We start from the raw sequence: 22579 nt of genomic DNA, 5'->3' as shown, positions 1-22579 counted from the left end.
AGATACAGAAATAATCCAACTGTTTGCCCATTGATAAATGGATAAAAAGATGTGAGATATATACATGAATACTATTTAGCCATTGGAGGAATAGAAGTCCTGATATTTGCAGAGACATGGATGGACCTCGAGGACATTATCCTATGTGAGATAAGTCTGGCAGAGACAGACAAATGCTGTGTGATATTTCTTGTATGTGGAATCAAAAAGAAAGAAAGAAAGAAAGAAAGAAAGAAAGAAAGAAAGAAAGAAAAGAAAAGAAAAAGAAAAGAAAAGAAAACTTGATACCAAATTCAAAAAAAACAGAGTAGAATTACAGTTACCTGGGACTGGATAGTGTGGGAATGAGAGGGTTTTTTAAGGGTACATAATTGCAATAACTATATAAATAAGTCATGGAGATCTAATAAATAGTACAGTGATTATAGACAATAAAACTATATTATAAGCATTAAACTTGCTGAGAGACTACAACTTAATTGCTTCCACCACTAGAAGAAGTAATAATTATGTGACAGGATAGGGGTATTAGTTAACATTACAGTGGTAATCATATTGCAATATAAATGTATATAATCAACACGTTGTACTCCTTAAACTTATACACTGAGAAATGCCAATTATAGTTCAGTAAAAATTTCAAGTATATATAATGTCAATTATAGTTCAGTAAAAAAATAACTGTTAATGACTATTTTGTACATATAATGTAAAGTATATTAACACATATTAAATAATAACTATTAGGTTTTCTCTCCAGATATGAAAAAAGAAGTTAAACAAAATACAAAGTTTTTGGAAGAGTAAATAATATCTACCAAATAATCCAATATAGTATTTCTAGAAATGATGTCTATCTATTCATCCCTCTGAATAACATATAGCTTATAGTTATATTTAATCTTTTTATATACCAGTTGCCAGTGGACTAAGTAGTTTCTTAAAAATACTACTATAATTTTTTTTTTTTTTTAATTTTTTTTTCAACGGTTTTTATTTATTTTTGGGACAGAGAGAGACAGAGCATGAACGGGGGAGGGGCAGAGAGAGAGGGAGACACAGAATCGGAATCAGGCTCCAGGCTCTGAGCCATCAGCCCAGAGCCTGACGCGGGGCTCGAACTCACGGACCGCGAGATCGTGACCTGGCTGAAGTCGGACGCTTAACCGACTGCGCCACCCAGGCGCCCCAATACTACTATAATTTTAAATCAAATTTCATAAAATAAAATTTGTGAACATTTTAATAGAAACTATAAAATTTGATCAAGTAAGCATTCAAATGTAATAAAATGTTATTTCAATGAAACAAATTTGTCTATTTTATTTTATTACATATCAATTGCTTTAAATTCTAAATTATATCAGTTAAAATTTAAAATATAAGATTTAAAATCCCATTAATTGTTTTCAGTTTATTATTTATTTTGAGAGAATGGGAGAGTGAGTGGGGGAGAGACAGAGAGAGAGGGAGAGAGAGAGAGAGAGAGAGAGAGAGAGAGAAAATCCCAACCAGGCTCCACGCTGTTAGTGCAGAGCCCGATTCAGGGCTTGAACTCATGAAGCATGAGATGGTGACTTGATCCGAAGCTGGACGCTTAACTGACTGAGCCACCCAGGCTTATTAGTTTGGATGAATAACATGATTAAGATAATGTATACATCATGACATTTTATTTGTTATTTATCAAAACAGTATTCTAATATTAGCATTTCATTTGAGGAAATGATGCCTCTTTTAAAAATATTCTCAATGTCACCCTGTGGCCAACATTGCTCATTCTTTTCCTAGGATATATTGCACATTGTTTGTCTGTGATCTAGTGGAAGAACCAGATGATTTCTTATAATAAAGTTATTCAAGCTTAAAAGAACAAGATTTTATTATTTCTTGTATTTGCTAACCCATGCTGAACTCAGAAGTCTCACTTATGTATCTATGGTCAGCATTTGTCTAGATAAATGGCTTTGTCAGTCTTGACTGAGCTCTATCAACCAAGACATTCAGAGCCTCGGCTGAAACAACTTCTCTGTCCTGGCAAAGATCTCTATGTGTTATTATCCAATCAGCTCAGGCATGTTGCCATGACAAAAGAAGAGGAAAAAGAGGGTACCAAGACTCATTAGGCCCATTTCTTGTTTTTTTAAGCTGCTAAGTTATGTGGTTGTTTGTTACACAGCTCTACCTTACTGATAAACCCTGGAGTGATTTTACACAGACAATAAATATGTTTAATGTTTATAAAATGATGTATTGAGTAGAATGGATAAAAACAGCAATTAAGTTACTTGGAATATTCTGTATGAGTATTCTACAATCTGTATGAGAAATTACGAGTTTTTTTACTAGATTGGTGACCATAAATATAAAGATAAAAAAATGATTCAATATATAGTCTTCTGTTACAATCAATAAGACTTGCTGAAGAAGTAGTTACAGGTGTATGGGAAAGACAATATAAAAGCTTCACTTCTAGAGCACTCTCATGAGTAATTGAATATGTTATGGTGCTAATTTTTAGGTTAGAAAACACAATAGCAAGACTAACAAGCTTTGGGGCAAGGGGTGGGGACATTTCTGATTATTATATATTTGTATCTGTGAGACTGGAAGGCACCTGCTCCAGCAGGATTAGCTGTGGCTTACTAATGTCAGGGCTGTAAGGATATTCACCATGGTTGGAAAGAGAATCCACGAATCTTGAGAATATTTGATATTGTGTGACTTCTTTGGAATCATAGGGACCAAATGCCAAGGGAAGTGTTATTTCTAGGTTTAGATCTATTACCATATGCTGCTTAAAGACTTCTAGGGATAAGAAATTTTTATCACATAACAGCCCAGATGTTTTCAGACTATTGAAATTGTTGGATCTTTACAAAAAACATTCTATTCATTTTTTGACAACAGCCTGCATACTTGTATCATATAATAAAATCCACAGGGTTTTTTTGTTTGTTTTAATCTTGCTTTGACCATTTGAGGCAAAAGGAAACAAAAGATATAGCATAAAAATGATCAGGTCTGATGTCATTACTTACATGTGACAGAGATATGCTTCTCCCTGTCTCCTCAAATACATTTGCCAGACTTCCTTGCCTGCCTGCCTTCCTTCCTTTGAGGTCTGAAAGGAGGAGACATTCACATGAGATTATTGGGTAGAAAGCATGTGCTTGTGGCAGTGATTCGTGCAAGGCCTGTCCCAGGGGCTCCTTCAAAGTGGCAATCTGAACTCTGGATGTCTGGCTAACACATTCTTCATTCTTTTGCTCTTCCAGTCCTATGACTATTCTTGATACCAATTTTCTGGATTAAATCTCTTTCTGCTTGGAATATTTAATATCTAATATATCTAATTTCTTGAGTTGATATTCAAAGTATTTGGATGAATGATGATATAAAAACCGTTCCTCATCACATTGATAGTGGCAAATTAATGTTGAGTATGAACTCAAATGGTTGCTTGAGTGGTAAGTCTCAAGAGTGAGTATATACTTCTCAGAAGTACATGTTGTATAGGTAATAGCTAAAAATATCATACTTATAGAGGATATTAGTATTATTTAATTAAAAATTGTGAAACAAATTTTATAATAGGATTTTTGACATTTTTCAAACATTTCTTTTCATTTTATATAGAGGTAAAGTAATAGCAAATTGTTGGACATATTTAAAAATCACACCCACAATGAAAGGTATTTTCTAGAACTAAAAGTAACTTAAGGCTTATTCAGGAATACATTTGTTATCGTGGAAATATTCAACCTATCTGTACATGTAAAAAATTAAACTTGAGGAATGTATTTTATTTCATGCAGTAAGCTTGCCTCATAGGATTCTAAGCATATGAAATAGAATTCAGTTAAATACTTAGGCTGAATTTCTATCATTGTGTTTGAAGCATGTATGAGAAGTGGCAAAGAGTAACTCCTAGTCCACTTCTTTTTACCATCCAGGCAAGACACTCCCTTGAATTTCAAATCAAAAATGCAGTTTTAAATTTTCCCCTTCTTCAGTTTTCACATGAGTACAGTGGGAAAATTCCAATTTAAAAGTCAAAAATAATAGCAAGACTTCTGGAATGGCAGAGTGAGCACTTCTATAAGTGTATGCTTCTATAGAAGGAGAAAAGGGAGCAAAATTTATCAAAATCAATTTTTTTTAGAAATCTGGAAACCTACCAAAAGCTTGCAATAATATGACAAATATTTATTCAAGAAACTCTGCTGAAATTCGGAAAGGATTTCTGGGTTTGTGACATATTTCCATTTTCCTCTACTCAGGTCTTCCACAGCCTTGAAAGCCAGAAGCCTCACAATTATAGTAGCAATGAAGAACCAAAGCCTTGCAAGCTCAGGAGAAGGAAGACCAGATGTGGAGCTCCTCAAAAAGCTCCAATTCTGTAGAATTGTCACTGTATGATCTGTCTCCCAACAGCCTGGAAAAGTCCCATTGACAGAAACACTCTGTAGGTGACAAGTGTACAAGCTGTTGCTATTGAAAACAATGTGTCCTGCATATTTACAACTGCTTGTGTCCAATAGCAAAACAGGAACTATGGTGTAAAATAAAGGGAAATATGTTATTTTTAATTTTTTAATGTTTATTTACTTTTTGAGAGAGAGAGAGAGAGAGAGAGAGAGAGATGCAGAGCATGAGCAGGGGAGGGGCAGAGAGAGAGAGCGGAGACACAGTATCTGAAAGCAGGCTCCAGGCTCTAAGCTGTCAGCACAAAGCTCGACGCAGGGCTTGAACTCATGAACTGTGAGATCATGACCTGAGCTGAAGTCAGAGGCTTAACTGACTAAGCCACCCAGATGACCCAAAGGAAACATGGTATTAAAATATGAGTGATAGGGGCGCCTGGGTGGCGCAGTCGGTTAAGCGTCCGACTTCAGCCAGGTCACGATCTCGCGGTCCGTGAGTTCCAGCCCCGCGTCAGGCTCTGGGCTGATGGCTCGGAGCCTGGAGCCTGTTTCCGATTCTGTGTCTCCCTCTCTCTCTGCCCCTCCCCCGTTCATGCTCTGTCTCTCTCTGTCCCAAAAATAAATACAAAACGTTGAAAAAAAAAAAAATATGAGTGATAGCCAAGGCTATGAAGAAAAAGTTAATGACTAGAATTAGGAAACTAATATATCTGAGACTGAATTATAAAAGCCATTTGCTAAAACCAACCAACCAACAAAAGAGCAAAAATCACTGAGAATCCCATATTTATAAAATAATTAAAACTTTTAGGAAGGCATTTTCTTTCATAAGGAGATTAAAATTAAATAGAAAAATATCAAATGAATATTTTCTTAAGAAAATAAAAATAACACAGAAATCAAAAATTTTGTTAGAGGATAAAGCCAAAGCAACTCTCTGATCAAAACTTAATAATCAACCCACTACAAAACTACTAATTATGCACAAATAAAAGGTTGTTATAATGCCAATTATGTGCAGTTATAAATTTCACTGCTCTAATTCGATTTGCTCTCATTATCTTTTACTGAATTCTACTCAGCTTTTGTTTAGCTAGGTGCAAAGAATTTTCTACCCACATAAAGTCATTTTATTTTATGAGAATGAATGTAATTATCACCTAGCTAGAAGCTAAGGGGATTTTTTTTAACCTAGCTGGAGTGAAGTGACCCAATTAACACCTTGCAAGAATACTCTGAAAATTGTACATTTTACAAGGTGTTTTTAAGCTTAGAATAGTTTTGATTGATGGGTTTCTCTTCTTGAGAAGTTCTTATTTCTTTCTCCTGGTCTGAAATTTTGTTTTAGAATCTCAGCTCAAAAATTGCAATTTTTTAAAATTTATAATCATTCCAAGTGCTCCTTTACCAACTTGAAGCAACTTAGTTTTCTTATATATTTTTGTCATAGAAACATGTCTATACGCCACAAAGCAGATTAGAACTACTTTTTTAATCTTTATCTTCTATAGGAATAGAAGACTAACATATTTGTTCATCCTAGGATACATGACTATATTTGGTCTCCCTATAAAGTCTCTCTCCATTTGTATAAGTATCTTTAAAGTCCATTCTATAAATGAGAAGGAAGCTGCTTGGCTCATGCAATATATTCAGTAAGAGATTCTAGTAGAATACTCTTATCAATACTAATAACATTCATATTTTTTAAAAATAAAATTAGTTTTGATTTTAAAATCCATAGGTATTAAAACTGACTTTTTTATTTATTTATCTTGAGAGAGATAGAGAAAGAGCAAACACAAGCAGGGGTATGGGGAGAGAAGGGGAGAGAGAGCGAGAAAGAGAGAGAGAGAATCCCAAGCAGGTTTTGTGCTGGCAGCAAAGAGCTCCACGTGGGGCTTGAAACCACAAACAATGAGATCATGACCTGAGCTGAAATCAATAGTCCGACTCTGAACCGATTGCCCCCTATAACTGACTTTTCTATTGCTAGAAATTTTATAGATAAAAAAAAAAATGTGTAAGATTTCTGTTGAATGTATGTCAGTACTTACAATAAGTATTTATTTTTATCCAGAAGTTTGTATCAAAATTGTGTGGCCAGACTTACACTTCTACACTTCTTTTTAATTATTACATTTTTCTCATTGTTTTATGAGCATTGGTCAACCTACAAATAACTCAACGTGTCACTGTCTTCTGATTTCTTTCCACGTCTCTGGCAGCTCCTTCTCATTCCTTTTGCTGTTTTGTGTGTGTGTGTGTGTGTGTGTGTGTGTTGTTGTTGTTGCTGTTGTTGCTGTTATTGTTGTTTTCTGCCTCTGTGAGTCTAAATGTCAGTGCTCCCCTAGTTCCATTTTGGTCATCTTCTGTTCTTACTCCAGCTTTCCCTTGACTTTACCTTCATAATGATTTCCATTAAGTATCTTCAGCTGTATCATTAGAGAGTCTCTGATTATTGTTTCATAATAATGTCAATTATTCCTTAAGAGTCAGACACTAGTTCTCATAACATTAATGATAAAAAAGTCCATTTATAACTACAAACTATGGCAAATGTGAATTATCAATCACCTGGTTAGCACTGAACAATTCTCTAGAAATAGACAAAACCAACAGCCTATTCTAGTGGCCACACCTGAATTCAGACACCCCAGTCCCTGTGCTCACCTTAATTTAACCTCACATTTCATGGAGACTCTTGACTGAAAGACTTTGTTTTCCTCAGCCTGGGATTTTATCACCTAGATATCTTCAGATTCATTTCCTCATTTCTTTTAGTTCTTGCCTCAAAGGCCAGCTTTCATAGTTAGCTTTCTCTGCTTTTTTTGTAAGCATGAAGAAAAATAGACTTTTAAACAAAAATTTCTATATGAGATTATGTTACATTGTCTGTGGTGTTGGTCACACTGACACAGGAAATTTAGGTATGTGCCATCATAGTCTAATTAATGTCTAGTTAATAAACTCCTAAAAACTTATGGGGAGTCAACCATAGCTACACATTAACCATAAATTGAAGGATTTTATTCTAAATATTTTTTAACTTTAATCATTCCATAAATACTTCTAGAACACCAAGACATGCAAGAAATTAAGCTACAAGTATGAAGGAAACATGCAAGTTTTGCTGCACTCAAAGGATTCATCACAGAATTAAACACACATACATATGCACCAATAGCTATGTAAACTTAAAAATACAAGGGGTATAATAGATATTAGAAAAATTTTATGAAATTGGAATGTAGAGAGTCCTCATTTTAAGAGGAATCTGTAGAATTGTTTACATAAAGGAGCAGAAAATACCTATTTTACGGTTTGTAGGATTTATGGTTTCAAACCATATAGAAGCAACCACTCAACTCTGCCTCTATAATGCATAAGCGGCCAAAGAAATATATAAATGAGTGGGCATGTATACGAGTTTCCCATCACTGCTGTAATAAATTACCACAAACAACACAACTTTATGCACTTACTTTTGCAGAGGTCCGAAGTCTGAAATCAAAGCGTCAGCAGAATTGTATTCCTATTCCAGTCTTCAAGGGAGAATCTTTTTCCTTACACTCTCAGCTTCTAGAGTCCACCCACATTTCCGAGCTCAGGACCCTTCACCATCCTTTTGTCACTCCACCCTTTTGTTTCTATGGAAATATTTCCTGCTATATAATCTCATTTCCCTGCCTCACTCTTATAGAGTCTTGTGATTACATTGGATTGGGGGTAATCTCTCAATCTTAAAATTATTCATCTCAACTGCAAATTCCCATTTACTATGCAAGGCAGATTATTCACAGGATCTAGAGAGTAGGATATGGACATTTGGCGAAGGCACTAGAGGGTGGGGAGCTTTTATCTAGCCTCCCACAGCACTGGCTCTGACCCAATAAAACTTCATTTACAAAAACTAGCAGCGGGCTTGATTTGGTCCATGGGCCAAAAGTCCCTTAAAAAGGGTCCCCTTGATCCCTTAAAAGAGAAAGTGGCAAACTTATTTTTTTTCTATTTTACATGATCCCAGAATTTACCTAAAAGAAATTAAAATATATGTCTTGTAAGGACTTATTCAAGAATACTAACATAGGTTTGATTCCTAATAGCCCCAAACTGTATATCATCCAAATATCATCAATTGTAAATGGAGAAACATTGTCAAACATTGTAGTATAGTACTGACTACTACTCAACAGTAAAAGAACTACCCTTACATTAAAAAACATGGATATACCTCGAAAGCATTCTATTAAGAAAACTATACATGTGAGTTGTATGCTGCATTTTATTTGTATTTATTTATTTATTTATTTATTTTTTTATTTTTTATTTATCATGTATTTTTATCTGTTCACTCTGGAAAAGGCAAAGATATGAAGGGCAGATATAAGATCAGTGGTTGCCAAAGATCATTGGTGGAGTAAATTGAATAAATGGGGTTTGTTGGAACTTTATATATGACTTCCATCCAGACTATTCTGTTGTTACATGACTGTATACATAAGGGGCGAATCTCACTATATGCAAAATGTGCATCAATAAACCAGACTTAAAAAATAGAACTTTAGATAGAGAAAGAGTAAATATGTGATCTAGACTATATGATTTTGATTAACTCTATAAGTTGTAGACAGGTTAATTTGAAAGATGTGGAATTAAAGAAGACAGTGCATGAAGTATGGATTATGAAGCATAATATAATTTATCAGGTTTCCTTTTTCCAGGAATTAATTCACTATCCATTTTAAGGAGATACAGCCATTTTAGATTTTTTAAGTTATGCTCACTCACCTTTATGGAAGCTTATTGATTATTCACATGCACTATTTGTATTTGTTTGATGCAACGGCATTTTATTCTTCTATTTCTCAATATATTCTTTTTAACAAGATTTTCTACCTATATTTTTCTTTTTTTAAGGCTTTTAAAGTAGTTTTAGGCTTATAACAAATTTGAGAGAAAGGTACAAAGATTTCCCCTATACTCTCTGGCCCCAACATGCATAGCCTCTTCCATTATTTACATCACTCAGCTAAATTGTACAGTTTTTACTAAGGATGATCACACAAAGTCCATAGTTTCCCTTGGTGTTCACTCTTGTGGTAAATTCTACTGGGTTGGACAAATGTATAATGGCATATATCCATCATAATAATATCATACAGAGTATTTTCACTGTCCTAAAAATCCCATCCTAGAATTAAAAAAAAATAATAATTCAGTGTTAACTTTGTAAAAGGGAAGCTACAATCTCTATGAATTTTATAAAAGACTGATGATAAACTGCTCCAAGACAAAAGTAGATTCAGTTTTGTACTACTTAATTCAAAATACAATTGTTTTTAGGACAGTGACATACATCCCCTATTCAAGATATATTTCTAATTGTTTTTTTAAAAACTTACTTTTTTCTAAAAAGAAAATCTTCCTTTTTAAGGAAATAATTATGAGCAAGCTGACAGGAGTAGCTATATAATATAAAACATTATTATCTTTATTTTAAAATTTTTAATGTTTATTTTTGAGAGAGAGAGTGTGTGTGAATGGGGGACGGGAAGAGAGAATGAGAGGGAGACACAGAATCTGAAGCAGGCTCCAGGCTCTGAGCTGTGAGCACAGAGCCAGAAGTGGGGCTCGAACTCACGAAGTGTGAGATCATGACCTGAGCCGAAGTCAGGCGCCTAACCAACTGAGCCACTCAGGCTCCCCAAAACATGATTATCTTTACGTTATGTGAGTTAATATAACCTTATCATCCATATATTGCTCAGACTAATATCTAAGTAAATAACAAATACAAGATGAACAAGATCTTTTCGATCAATCATGATAACAATAATAACAACTTACAAAAGAATGACTAGCTAAAGATAAAGAAAGAATTAATACTGGAGCTATACATAAAAGAATGCAATCTGAAATGAATTCTGGAGGTAATTGAAAAAGTAGGATTTAAAAAAAATATATATTCCAAAATAATGCTAAGTTGGAATGAGATCTAGCAGACAGAACAAGGGAGGTTTGTTTGGGGTAACAAAATAGCGGCACTGTATTTTTGTTTACAAAGGTTTAATAACAAAGTGTGATCTCTCTGCAAGGTTTTAATTTTTTTCTTACATTTATTTATTTTTGAGAGACAGAGTGAGACAGAGCACGAGCTAGGGAGGGCCAGAGAGAGAAGGAGACACAGAATCTGAAGCAGGCTCCAGTCTCTGAGCAAGAATTTAGCACAGAGCCCGATGCATCCCTTGAACCCACAAACTATCATATCGCGACCTGAGCAGAAGTGGGAAGCTCAATTGACTGAGCCACCCAGGTGCCCCAGCAAGGTTTTAATCAGGAAAGAATTCCCAAAACTTGGCTTATTGCTTCGGTTCTTGGAATTAGACCCCATTAATTGGGATCTTGGCTCTGGCTCTTATTAGCTGAATCACTAGGTTGTGTAACTTGAGGGTTTTTCTGACATTTAAAAGAATCAGTTAAGTTGTGATTAGTGCCTACTGTACAGAGTTGATCTGACAATGAAATGTAAAATATGTGTATCAGATACTGTTGGATAGTCATTCTGAATTCTTATTCCGCTTTTTCTTTTTAAAAAGACTCCTAATTCTATTGTGGCCAGATAAAAACTACATCTTCTAGTCTCCTCACAGACATGGGTGGTCATGCGTGCTAGTTCTTGTTAACAATATGTTTTGATGCAGAAGTCATGAATGGGAATTCTCCTAAAATGCTCTGAAAGGACAGAGTCAGCTGACATGCATCTGTCATTGATTCCTATCCCCATTTTCAAATGCAGCATATTTTTGTGATACATGTAGGCTTGAGCCTAAAACCAAAATTCAAGCCTTAAGCATTATGGATAAAAAAAAATGAGATTTTCTAGAATATTAATGAGATAATGGAACTCTGTGCACTAGCCTTAGAATGCCTACCTCTGGACTAATTTATTTGATTTCATTTTTTGAAGAAACTATACCTCAATTTGCCTATTGTATGATCTGTTATGTGCAACCAAACCTATTCTCCCCTGCACAATATGCAAAACTCTTAGAAGATTCTCTGCATTTACACTTTATCAATATCAACTATTAATAAATTTTAGAAAAGTCTAAGAAATGAATAGAGAGCAGTCCATGAATGATTTTCTTCATTAACCAGACTAAATAAAATGATAGAAGTAATGTGTATTACATGGTAGAAAATTAAATATCTAATCTTGAAAGAGAGAAATACAAGCCCATGAATAAATAATTTCAAGTGGATTCCATATTTCTCAATGACAAACAATAATGCTAAATGATAGAAAAATCAAACTACAAGCAAACAAAATTCTAATGATCTACAACAAAGATTTATTTGCACAGGCACATGCTGTATCAAATTGTGCTGTGTCATGTATAGAAATGCAACTAGTTCTTGAATGTATTTTTGTTACATATATATAATATATATGTATGTATAATACGTGAAACACTCATGAGCATCCTGTTAACTCAAAATACTTATGATAAATTCCATGATACAACTTCCCTGCTAGGCCTTCTTTGTATGGAGAAGTCTGTGCTTCTGGCAAAATTGACTTATGCATATCAACCTTTTCCATGATTGATAGAAATTATCCCAGCTAAAATGTTTAAGGTGATCTGAATTTATCATCAAGACAAGATACTTGTGTTTTATCCATATTCTATATACCTTGCAACACAGTTTTACCCCTTTTACTCAATTCAGTATCATCCAACTAATTTATAAAAGAAAAAGCTTTGCTTTTAGTAGTAGTTATTCAGGACTGATTGGCAAATGTATTAAATGGCATTGATATTTTATTTCAGAAATAAGTGTACCAATAAGATAATTATTTATACAAACAATACCGAGGAAGCTAAAACAGTGTTATATATAATGAATTATTTTGAAACTGATTTTATTGTCCTGGTGAGGAAAATCCATAAAGCCTTCATATACTTATTTACTTCACTAGTTATTAAAATAAGAACAGACTGAATTTCTAAATGGCTTCTTGCAGCACAGTGCAGAGATGGGGTTATCTTTGTAATGCAGGCAGTCAGAAGTGCAGACTAATCAAGCAGGTACAGAAGCACACACTTTTGCCTAATTTCACCACTAATCCTTTTCTAATAATCTGAATAATCTCTTTTATTTCTCTGCTTTAAGTACTCGGGGCATTTAGCTTATAAACAGCCACATATGCCGCACTTTAGAAAATGGAGTTTCAGATGAGCTTTTATGTTTCTTAAAACTAATTTTCCTTACAATAGTTGTACTAAGTAATGCAGGTGAAAAATAAGCAAAATGTTTGCGTAACAAATTGCAAACGATCTAAAAGTGCAATGTTATTAGAAAGACTAGGAGGAAACATGGAAGAAAATAAGAATTAGCTTTTGTTGCTGAGGTAAATATGATCTTGAACATATACGTGTACAGACTAGTCCAGGATTTCAGATTAAAAAGTGGAATTTGTGCAGATCATTTTATGTGTCTTATAACATTTATTTAGAAAAAAATCAAATTAAACTATCATGGTTCACAAATTACAACTTTAGAGGCTTTCCTTATGCATAAATGCACAGTACAGCTATGGAATAATTTTGCTTTATAAAGAGACTTTAGAGTTGACTCTCAGAAGCTAAACTGAACAGCAAAACAGATGTTACTTTGCTGACTAGAGATAATGAGATGAAATTGTTATATTCTGCTCTAAGTTCTATAACAAAGCATTTAACTTAAAATTTTAGCTTAGTACAGTAATTTTAGATGTACAGAAAAGAATTCTTATACAGAAAGTCTTTAAATTTTTTTTTCTGAACAATTTTATTATAGTTGGTTATTCCATTTTCATTTCATTTTTTGATACCTTAATTGCCCTTGTTATCCACATAGTAATAAAAGTAAAAATTTTATTTGTAGTTGCATAAAAATAGATTGGATAAAATAATGAGAATTATTTGTGTGGAATTAAAGGTGGTAGTGATTTTCTCTTTTACAGATAACAGTCAAGATTGTTTTGTCATGACCCATACACTGAACATTCTTTATTATGGGTAGACTTGACTATTCTCCAAAAGTGTGGGCATTTTATTTTTCTAGTCCACTTCCAATAATTTGAAGGGTATCTTGTCTCCAAGGGACAAAATGGCAGAATCATGATGCTGGCAGGGTAAAAGCGCAGCTCCCATGATAAAAGTGATGAGCCTGGTCATGACGGCTACCACACCTGCTTCTGGAAATACCCTTCCTATCTAGCATGTGTCTGCTCCAAAGAGAAAAATAGAAGTGAATAATGACGAGAAGAGGGTTGCAGTGATTCATCTTCCTCCAAGAAGGCCTTAGTTGCATACAGATTGTCTAGGAGAGCAGGCAAAATAGCAATGATGCAAATGCTTCAAATAAATGAAGGTTTTTATTTGCTCAAGAATTTAGCCATTCTTTAGTACATATTATATTAGTGCTTTAAGTACTGTAAGAATTCAGCGAATAAGTCAGTCTTTGTATCTACTCTTATACATTATGTTGTAACTCAAATATAGATTTACAAAGCCATGTAATATAGTGTTGCTTTCATTGTTTATCCAAATGTCTTTATGTTTTTTATATCTAAAATGTTTTTTATATCTAAAAAAATACAAATTACACACACACACACACACACACACACAAAGCATGTGTGGCAAGTCCTGTTCCCTACCACTAATTCTTGAGTTGTGTTGGGTGTAGTTCACAGACTTACTCCTGGGGAATTGTGCCTTGCTATGGACCTTCATGAACTGAAGTTGTTCTAAATGTCCTTCATTATTTGAATATTTTTATCTCTTTTTTTAATGCTTATTTATTTATTTTGATAGAGAAAGAGAGAGAGAGAGAGGGAGAGAAAGATGTGCATGGGTATGAGTATGAACAGGGGAGGGACAGAGAGAGAGAGGGAGAGAAAGAATCCCAAGCAGGCTCTGCACTGTCAGTGCAGAACCTGATGCAGAGCTTGAACACATGGACCCTGAGATCATGACCTGAGCCAAAATCAAGAGATGGACACTTAACCAACTGAGCCACTTATGCACCCCAAATACTTTTATTTCTATATATTAAGTTTTATATTTTGAAAACCTGCTGTTGGAAAAAAGATACCACATTTATGTAGGGAAATTAATATTAACACTAAAAGATTGAACATGCTTAAAACAATCTTAAAATTTTTGCTGCATTCACACCAAGTATATTAAGACATGGGGCTAGGTGTTCTAACAACCCCCCCAAATCTCAGTAACATAACAAGGCAAAAATAACTCTTTTTTTTTTTTTGCTTACATCTTAGCTCATATCTGAGTGACACCTACTGATACAAAATTCTATTATATTAAGAATATTATTGGGGTGCCTGGGTGGCTCAGTCGATTAAGCAGCCGACTTTGGCTCAGGTCATGATCTCACGGTTGGTGAGTTCGAGCCCTGCGTTGGGCTCTGTGCTGACAGCTCAGAGCCTGGAGCCTGCTTCGAATTCTGTGTCTCCTTCTCTCTCTGCCCTTTCCCAACTTGTGCTCTGTCTCTATGTCTCTCAAAAAATAAATAAATGTAAAAAAAAAAGTTTAAAAAATAAAAAAATAAAAAATAAATTAAAAAAAAAGAATATTATCTTTAGGGGTACCTCGGTGGCTCAGTTGGTTGAGCCTCTAACTCTTGATTTAGGTTCAGGTCATTATCCCAGGATCACGGGATGCAGCCCCACATTAGGCTCTGTGCTGAACACTGAATCTGCTTAAGATTCTCTCTCTCTTTCCCTCTGCCCCTCTTCCCCACTCACTTTCTCTTTCTTTAAAAGAAATATATTAAATTGAAATATATTTTATTATATTAATGAAATAGGCATTATATGTACTGTTGTACTGAAGTTTTCTCCAATATTTAGTCCATGAAATTCTTTAATATGACATGGAGATATGGTAACAGAGACAGGGATACACCATTGTTGAAAGTACATTGTACATTGTATGATTTTTCCTCAACAAAAAATATGATAAAAATAAGTATTTTCACACTATAATGAAAAAAAAATGATGGTAGAATGGAAAACTATAAGTTTCTCAAGAACAATTTTAAATTGGTCTGCATGGCAATTCAGTAGCACGAGATGGTTGTCTTTTGGGGTTTTTTTAAGAAAAAAAATATAGTTATTGTAAGTGTGAGAACCCTGTTGAAAATGTAACTTTTTAAAAATTTATTTGAGAGAGAGAAAGAGAGAGAAAGAGAGAACGAATAGGAGAGGGACAGAGAGAGGGAGAGAGAGAGAGAAACCCGAGCAGAATTTCTGCTGTCAGCAGAGTCCCACATAGAGCTCAAACTCATGGAACTGTGAGATCATGGCCTGAGCCAAAATCAAGAGGTGGAAGCTTAACCAACTGAGCCACACAGGTGCCCCGAAAATGTAATTTTTTAATCTTGTTAGAAAATTTTATTCTGTCAATAAGACTACCTATTAATAATATGGAAATGTATTCTACAGGTGAATACAGGTATGCTTAATTTATATGCAGATTATGTATGATGTAAAATTTTCAAACTGAATAAACTAATATGTATAATCAATATTGCATAAAATTTTATAAGCTAAAGTAAAACATTTTATTACAAAAAAATAATTACTTCTTGTTAAGTCGTCTAAAGGTTCACATTTTCATAACTGATTACTTTTAAAAATCTCAGAAATCATATTATCCTCAAAGTAAACATTCATAGTCTTCTACACATTTTAATTTTTTTTTCACATTTATTTATTTTTGAGAGACAGAGACAGAGCACTAGTGGGGGAGGGGCAGAGAGAGGGAGACAGAATCTGAAGCAGGCTCCAGGCTCTGAGTTGTCAGCACAGAGCCTGATGCAGGGCTTGAACCTCTGAGCTGTGAGATCACGACCTGAGCTGAAGTCAGACACTCAACAGACTGAGCCGCCCAGTCGTCCCAGAAGCCTACACATTTTAAAAGTAAAGTATTGAAGCCAAATCACACAGAAAAAGCTAACATGACATTTTATGCAGAGCATTTCAAAAAAGTTTATCTTTAGAGTGAGAATTATATATATATATATGTATATTTATTAATATTTTTGTTTTCCATAATGATGTTTCTTTTTTCACATGGGATTTAGATAGGAGTATGAAAAATATATTTATTTTAAAAATAAATTTCAGCATAACATAATAATGCATCTGCATTATTACTCCTTCTAATAAGTAAGGTCTGTTTACTTACCTAAAGTTCTATATGCATAGTGAGTAATTAATTCTCAGCCCTGTATTGATGGTTTGTGATAATATGATAATATTGAGTTTTTTACAGAAATGATCATTTTTCATTTAAGTAATTGAAATAAGTTTCCAGCAACCTAGATTAAAAGTAATTAATATCATTTGGGTGTTTTGGTAATGTATCTCTAAAAATGTCTCACATATTGTTCCTTCCTTTCTCAGGTTTTAGTATATTACATTTAAGATTCAAATATGGAAAAAAATGCAAATGCACAAAACTTGAGAGGTTAGTAAAAAAAAACAACATACATTCATTCTCAAATTTAAAAAATTTTTGAGCCTTAGCCAATAACTTCAATTTATATCCCTATGTACTTGACTTTTGCCCTGTACTGAATTAGTTTAAGATAATGCTAAATATTCTATTATTTCATCTGTAAATAATTTAGAAAGCATGTCTAGAAGATAAAGATATATTTAACAACTACAAGTTATCACACCGAAAATTAAAAATAATTCCTCATCAATGTTTAAATTTCCCCTATTGACATTGTTTATTCAATCAGAATCTAAACACAAATATCACTATAATTGCCTTTAGGTCTCTTACAATTCTTTAATATGTAAATTACCCATTTCTGGGTTTTTTTTTTCCTTGCAATTCATTTTGTTTGTTTGTTTGTTTGTTTGATGAAACTTGATTGCTCTGAAGAGTTTCCCAAATTGTCACATCCTTGGCTAATGCGAAACTCTTGAAGTTGATTTCTCCAACCTTTTGAAGAGTTCCTGACAGGCTTAGGTAATTTTGTATTCTAGTAAAACAAGAGTTCTCAGATTTTACACTTGAAATCATCCCTTTGTGACTTAACAGAAATTGTATACAGGTAGACTAATTTATGTCATTCTCCCTTTTGTATTTAGAAATTTTTAAAATTTAATTTTATATTTATGTAAAAGATTACTGATGTTTAGCCTATAACACAAGTTGTATTCAGAGAACCTAGCTTTTATCCCTGTCTATTCCATTCAATTCCTTTATTGTATATACTGACAAACTCAGCCTATTAGTTCAGGGATTTTTCATCCATGCTTTTCTGTATCAGTGTATATGACCACACAGTTTTTCTTATTTATCGTGTTGAAGTGTATATTACATTGACTGACTTTTCAAATATTGAACCACTTTATTCAGCTTCTTGGAATAATTCCATCTGGTCATAGCGTACATTGCTGAATTCTATTTGCTGATGTTTTTGTTATAGATTTTTGAGTTGAGAGTCATGAAAGATACTGTGTAGATTCTCTCTTTTCTCTTTGTCTTCTGTCCTCCTCCCCCTCTTCCTCCTCCTCCTTCCTCTTCTTCCTTTTTTTCTTCTTCCTCCTCTTCCTTATCCTCCCCTCCCTCTCCACTCCCCCTCCCCCTCCTTCCTCCTCTTCCTCTGTTGTTTACCATATACCAATTTAGAATTTCTATGTTTTCTTGGCTAGGTGAATTGACTCTTAGCATTATTTACTCTCTCATAATATTCTTTCCTCTGAAGCCTAATTTACCTCATATCACTATAGATTTTCTTGCTTTCTTTTGATTAATGTTTTCATGATTCATCTTTTTCCATTCAACCTGCCTATAAGATTATATTTAAAATGAGTTTCTTGTAGAAAGACTATAGCTGGGTGATACTTGTTTTTTTTTTTTTTGTTTGTTTGTTTTTTGTTTTTTGTTTTTATTCTTAATCTACACTGCCCTCCTCTGTCTTTTAATTGATGTACTTGGACCATTTAAAGTAATTACTGATATGTTAGGCCTTCCTCCTGTTTGTTTCCTTTTATTCTCACTGATTTTCTGTCTTCCTTTCCTACTGTACTATGGGTTACTTGAACATTTTTTATAATTGCATTTTGATTTTTCTATAGTGTTTGGAGTGTATTTCCTTGTACACTTTTTAGTGGCTTCTCTTGGTATTATACTATATATATATATATATATATATATATATATATATATGTATATATATATATATTACCATATGCTAATGATTTAGTCATTTCATCACTTTAAGTAAAGCATAAAACATTACCACGTTTCATATTCCTTTACTGTCCCCTTATTTTTATTATAAGCACCTTAAATATATATTTTATGTACATTTAGAAACATACCACCCAGTGTTACAAGTTTGCCTTCATCAGTCAAACATAATTTAGAAAACTCAAAAGGAGAAAGAAAGTTATTATATTTACCCATATATTTGCTCATTATGACCTTTCTTCCTTTCTGATATTCTAAATTTCCTTTTTTTTTTTAATCATTCCCTTTCTAGTTAGAGAACTTCCTTTAGCCATTTTTCTAGAATACATCTGCTGGTGACAAATTTTCTAAGTTGTCCTTTATCTGAGAATATCTTAATATCTTAATTCACCTTCATTCTTCAAGAATAATTTCACTTAAAATAGTGTTCTGGGCTGAGAGTTCTTTATCTTCAACATTTGTAAATGTTCTGTCACTTCTTTCTGGCCTCTATGGTTTTTGATGAAAACTACCCTTTCAGTCAAATTGGTTTTTCCTGATGCATAAGATGTCATTAATTTTGTAGTGTTTTGAAGAGGTTTTTTTTTTGTTTTTTTTTTTTTTTTTTTTTGCTTTCAGTTTTCAGAAGTTTGACTATGATGTGTTTTTGTTTGTGTTTTTTTTTTTCTTTTTTTGATTTAGCCTGCACCAAGTTAGTTTGACTTCTTGAAAATATAGGTTTATATACCTTTAGCCAAAATTGATTCCCCATTTCTGCATCTCTGGTTCTAGAGACTCTGTCAAAGCAGTATGTTAGGATAATCACCATTTTTTGTTTGTTGTTGTTGTTTTTCCTTTATTTTCCTTTAGTCAGTCATCACTCCATCATTGCCTGATGCTCAGTGTCAGGAAAACCATCATTTTATATTTTTCCCGTGTTATGGGGAATGTAAATTTGATCCCTAGTTGTCCATCCTGATTGAAATATGTGTCTCATAAACTTTTTATTAATTATAATGACTCCATTAAGTCATTTGTGTATCAGATATGAAAGTTTGATACTTCTTATATTTATTTTACCTATACATAAAATGTTTCAAATTGAGTTAAAGATGAAGCTTTTTAACTCACAAACATGGGATTGTGTTGCTTTTGGTTAATATTACATCACATTTCCAATGCTAATATCACAAACTACTTTAAGTTTTATTTTCAATTATAAATATTAATTAGATTATGATCCACGTGTTTATGTTGAACATGTATAGTAATTGAGAGATTTTTATTTTTTCCCCCAGGAGAGAATGTGACACGCTGCTTCTCAAATCTATTCCACTTTTCCATGTGACAGAAAGTTTGATTTCTAGATAAATTATGTCTGCTCTTGCATATATCCCTTTGACAGGTATAATAATCATGGCACAGCCATTACATAATATCTATCACACTAATATATATATATATATACATATATGTATATATATATGTGTATATATATATATACATATATATATATATATGTGTATATATATATATATATATATACAATATATATATATATGTAGAGAGAGAGAGAGAGAGAGAGCAAGCGTGCCAGGAGCAAGGCAATGCTGCAATCCCTTCCCTCTGAATCATACACCTAAAAGAATGAAAAATAAATATGGAGAGTGAAGAGGAACATCAAGAGGAGAATATAACAAACTTATTATGAGTATAGCAAAATAAAATTATTGTAATTATAAAATAATGTTAGCTTGAAAAGTAGAAAGGCATAAGGGATCAAGAACACATGTTTTTTAAAGCTACATTTGTGGGAGAAACCTGGGAAGATGGCAGCGTAGGAGGATGCCGGGCTCACCTTGCCCTGATGATCCCTTAGATTCCACCCACATCTGACTACATAACCCAGAAAACCACCAGAAGTCTAGCAGAACAGACTCTCTGGAACCAAGCATAGAGGAGAGGTTCACAGAAGAGGGTAGGAAGGGTGGAGAGGCAGTGCGTGCTACGTGGACTGGTGGGAGGGAGCTGCGGAGTATAATAGGTCAACTTATATCAGAAAGCTTATTGTATATAAGTTCGGCTTAAACTCACCTTTCATGAATAATTGAGATAAAAGCTTATGTAGTTCCCTATTAGGGTTATCGGAAATTACTAACCACCCTAGCTCGCTTCTGTAACTTCACCTGCTTGCTAAATAGATAACTTAGGTTGCAAAACGCTCCCCCACCCCTTCTACCAAGATCTGGCCTAGGCAAGACCAACATGTAAAAAGTCACAAACTCGCTGGCCCACAGTATCTTAGGTGTCGAACTATGGTCATTTTAAACCCTCTTAGGACAAAGAACTTTAAATTGATAGGTTCCCGCCAAAACTAATGTCTGTGTGTCACAATATAATTGGCTACCATGAAATGTTGTAAATTGTAATTGGTTAACTAAATAATGACGTTTCCTGACTTGCAAAAATCCATATAATCTCATTGCTACCTTTGTACAGGGCCATTCTCTGCACTTTTCTCCTTCAGATCAGGAGATCATGTTTGGCCCGGCCGTGAATAAAATCTTGCCTCACTTCTATTCAGCATCTGGCAGGTTTTTTTGACAGCACCCTGTTTCAGGGAGGTGGAGGGGCAAGCAGACCCCCGAGGTCTGGCTTGCAAAAGTGGAGGGGCCAGACTCCAAGAGTTCTGACAGCCAACAGGTCTTAACCTCTGGAATGTTAAAAGTAAACAGCTCTGCTCTCAGAGAGTGAGAAGGGCGAGAGGACTCCAGGAGGGAGAGTTGTTGAGCCCTGGAAGACAAAACTCAGCTCGGCCAGGGAACAAAGGCACTGGCAAGCGCCATCTCCCTCTCCCATTCCCCAGCTGAAATTCCAATGGGAACCAATTCGCATCACTGAATTTGCTTGCACTGCACAAATGCCCAATGCTGTGCTTCTGTGGATCCATCCCTCCAACAGGCCTGCCTCCCCCCCGGTGCTGCAGGGGACCACAGACTGCAAAGCGAACTAAGCCTGCCCCTCCCACCACTGTGCACCTTGCAGATCCACCCCAGCTAATATGCCAGATCCATTGAAGCAGCACCACAAGCCTGGCAGTGTGCACGTAGCACAGACAGGGGCCACACCACTCCACAGTGAGTCCTGCCCCTGGGAGAGGGGAAGATAAGGTACACACCAGTCTGACTTTGGTCCCAGTGGTGGGCTTGGAAAGACATTGGGTCTAACTGCGGCCCTGCCCACCAACACAAGTTACTCCCAACCAGGGGAAGTGCCCTGCAGTTTGGAGCTACAGCAGGGACTACCCAAAATGACAAAACAGAAGAATTTTCCCCAAAGGAAACTCCAGGAAGTAATGACAGCTAACAAATTGATCAAAAACTATGTAAGCAATATAACGGAACAAGAATTTAGAATAGTCATAAAATTAATCGCTGGGCTTGAAAAAGCATAGAAGACAGCAAAGAATCTATTGCTACAGAGATCAAGGGACTAGGAAATAGTCATGAGGAGCTATAAAATGCTATAAATGAGGTGCAAAATAAAAAAGGAGGTGGCCATAGCACAGGATGAAGAGGCAGAGGAGAGAATAGGTGAATTAGAAGATAAAATAATGGAAAAAGAGGAAGCTGAGAAAGAGAGAGATAAAACAATCTAGTGGTATGAGGGGAAAATTAGAGAACTAAGTGATGCAAACAAACAGAACAATATCCATATAATAGGAATTCCAGAGGAAGAGAGAGAGAAAGGGCTGAAGGTGTACTTGAACAAATCATAGCTGAGATCTGGGGAAGGAAAAAGGCTTTGAAATCCAAGAGGCACAGAGAACTCCCTTCAGACGTAACTTGAATTGATCTTCTGCATGACATATCATAGTGAAACTCA

The sequence above is a fragment of the Panthera onca genome, chromosome B1 (assembly GCF_046562875.1).
Source record: "Panthera onca isolate mPanOnc1 chromosome B1, mPanOnc1 haplotype 2, whole genome shotgun sequence".
Lineage (NCBI taxonomy): Eukaryota > Metazoa > Chordata > Mammalia > Carnivora > Felidae > Panthera > Panthera onca.
Note: the sequence above shows the minus strand (reverse complement) of the source record.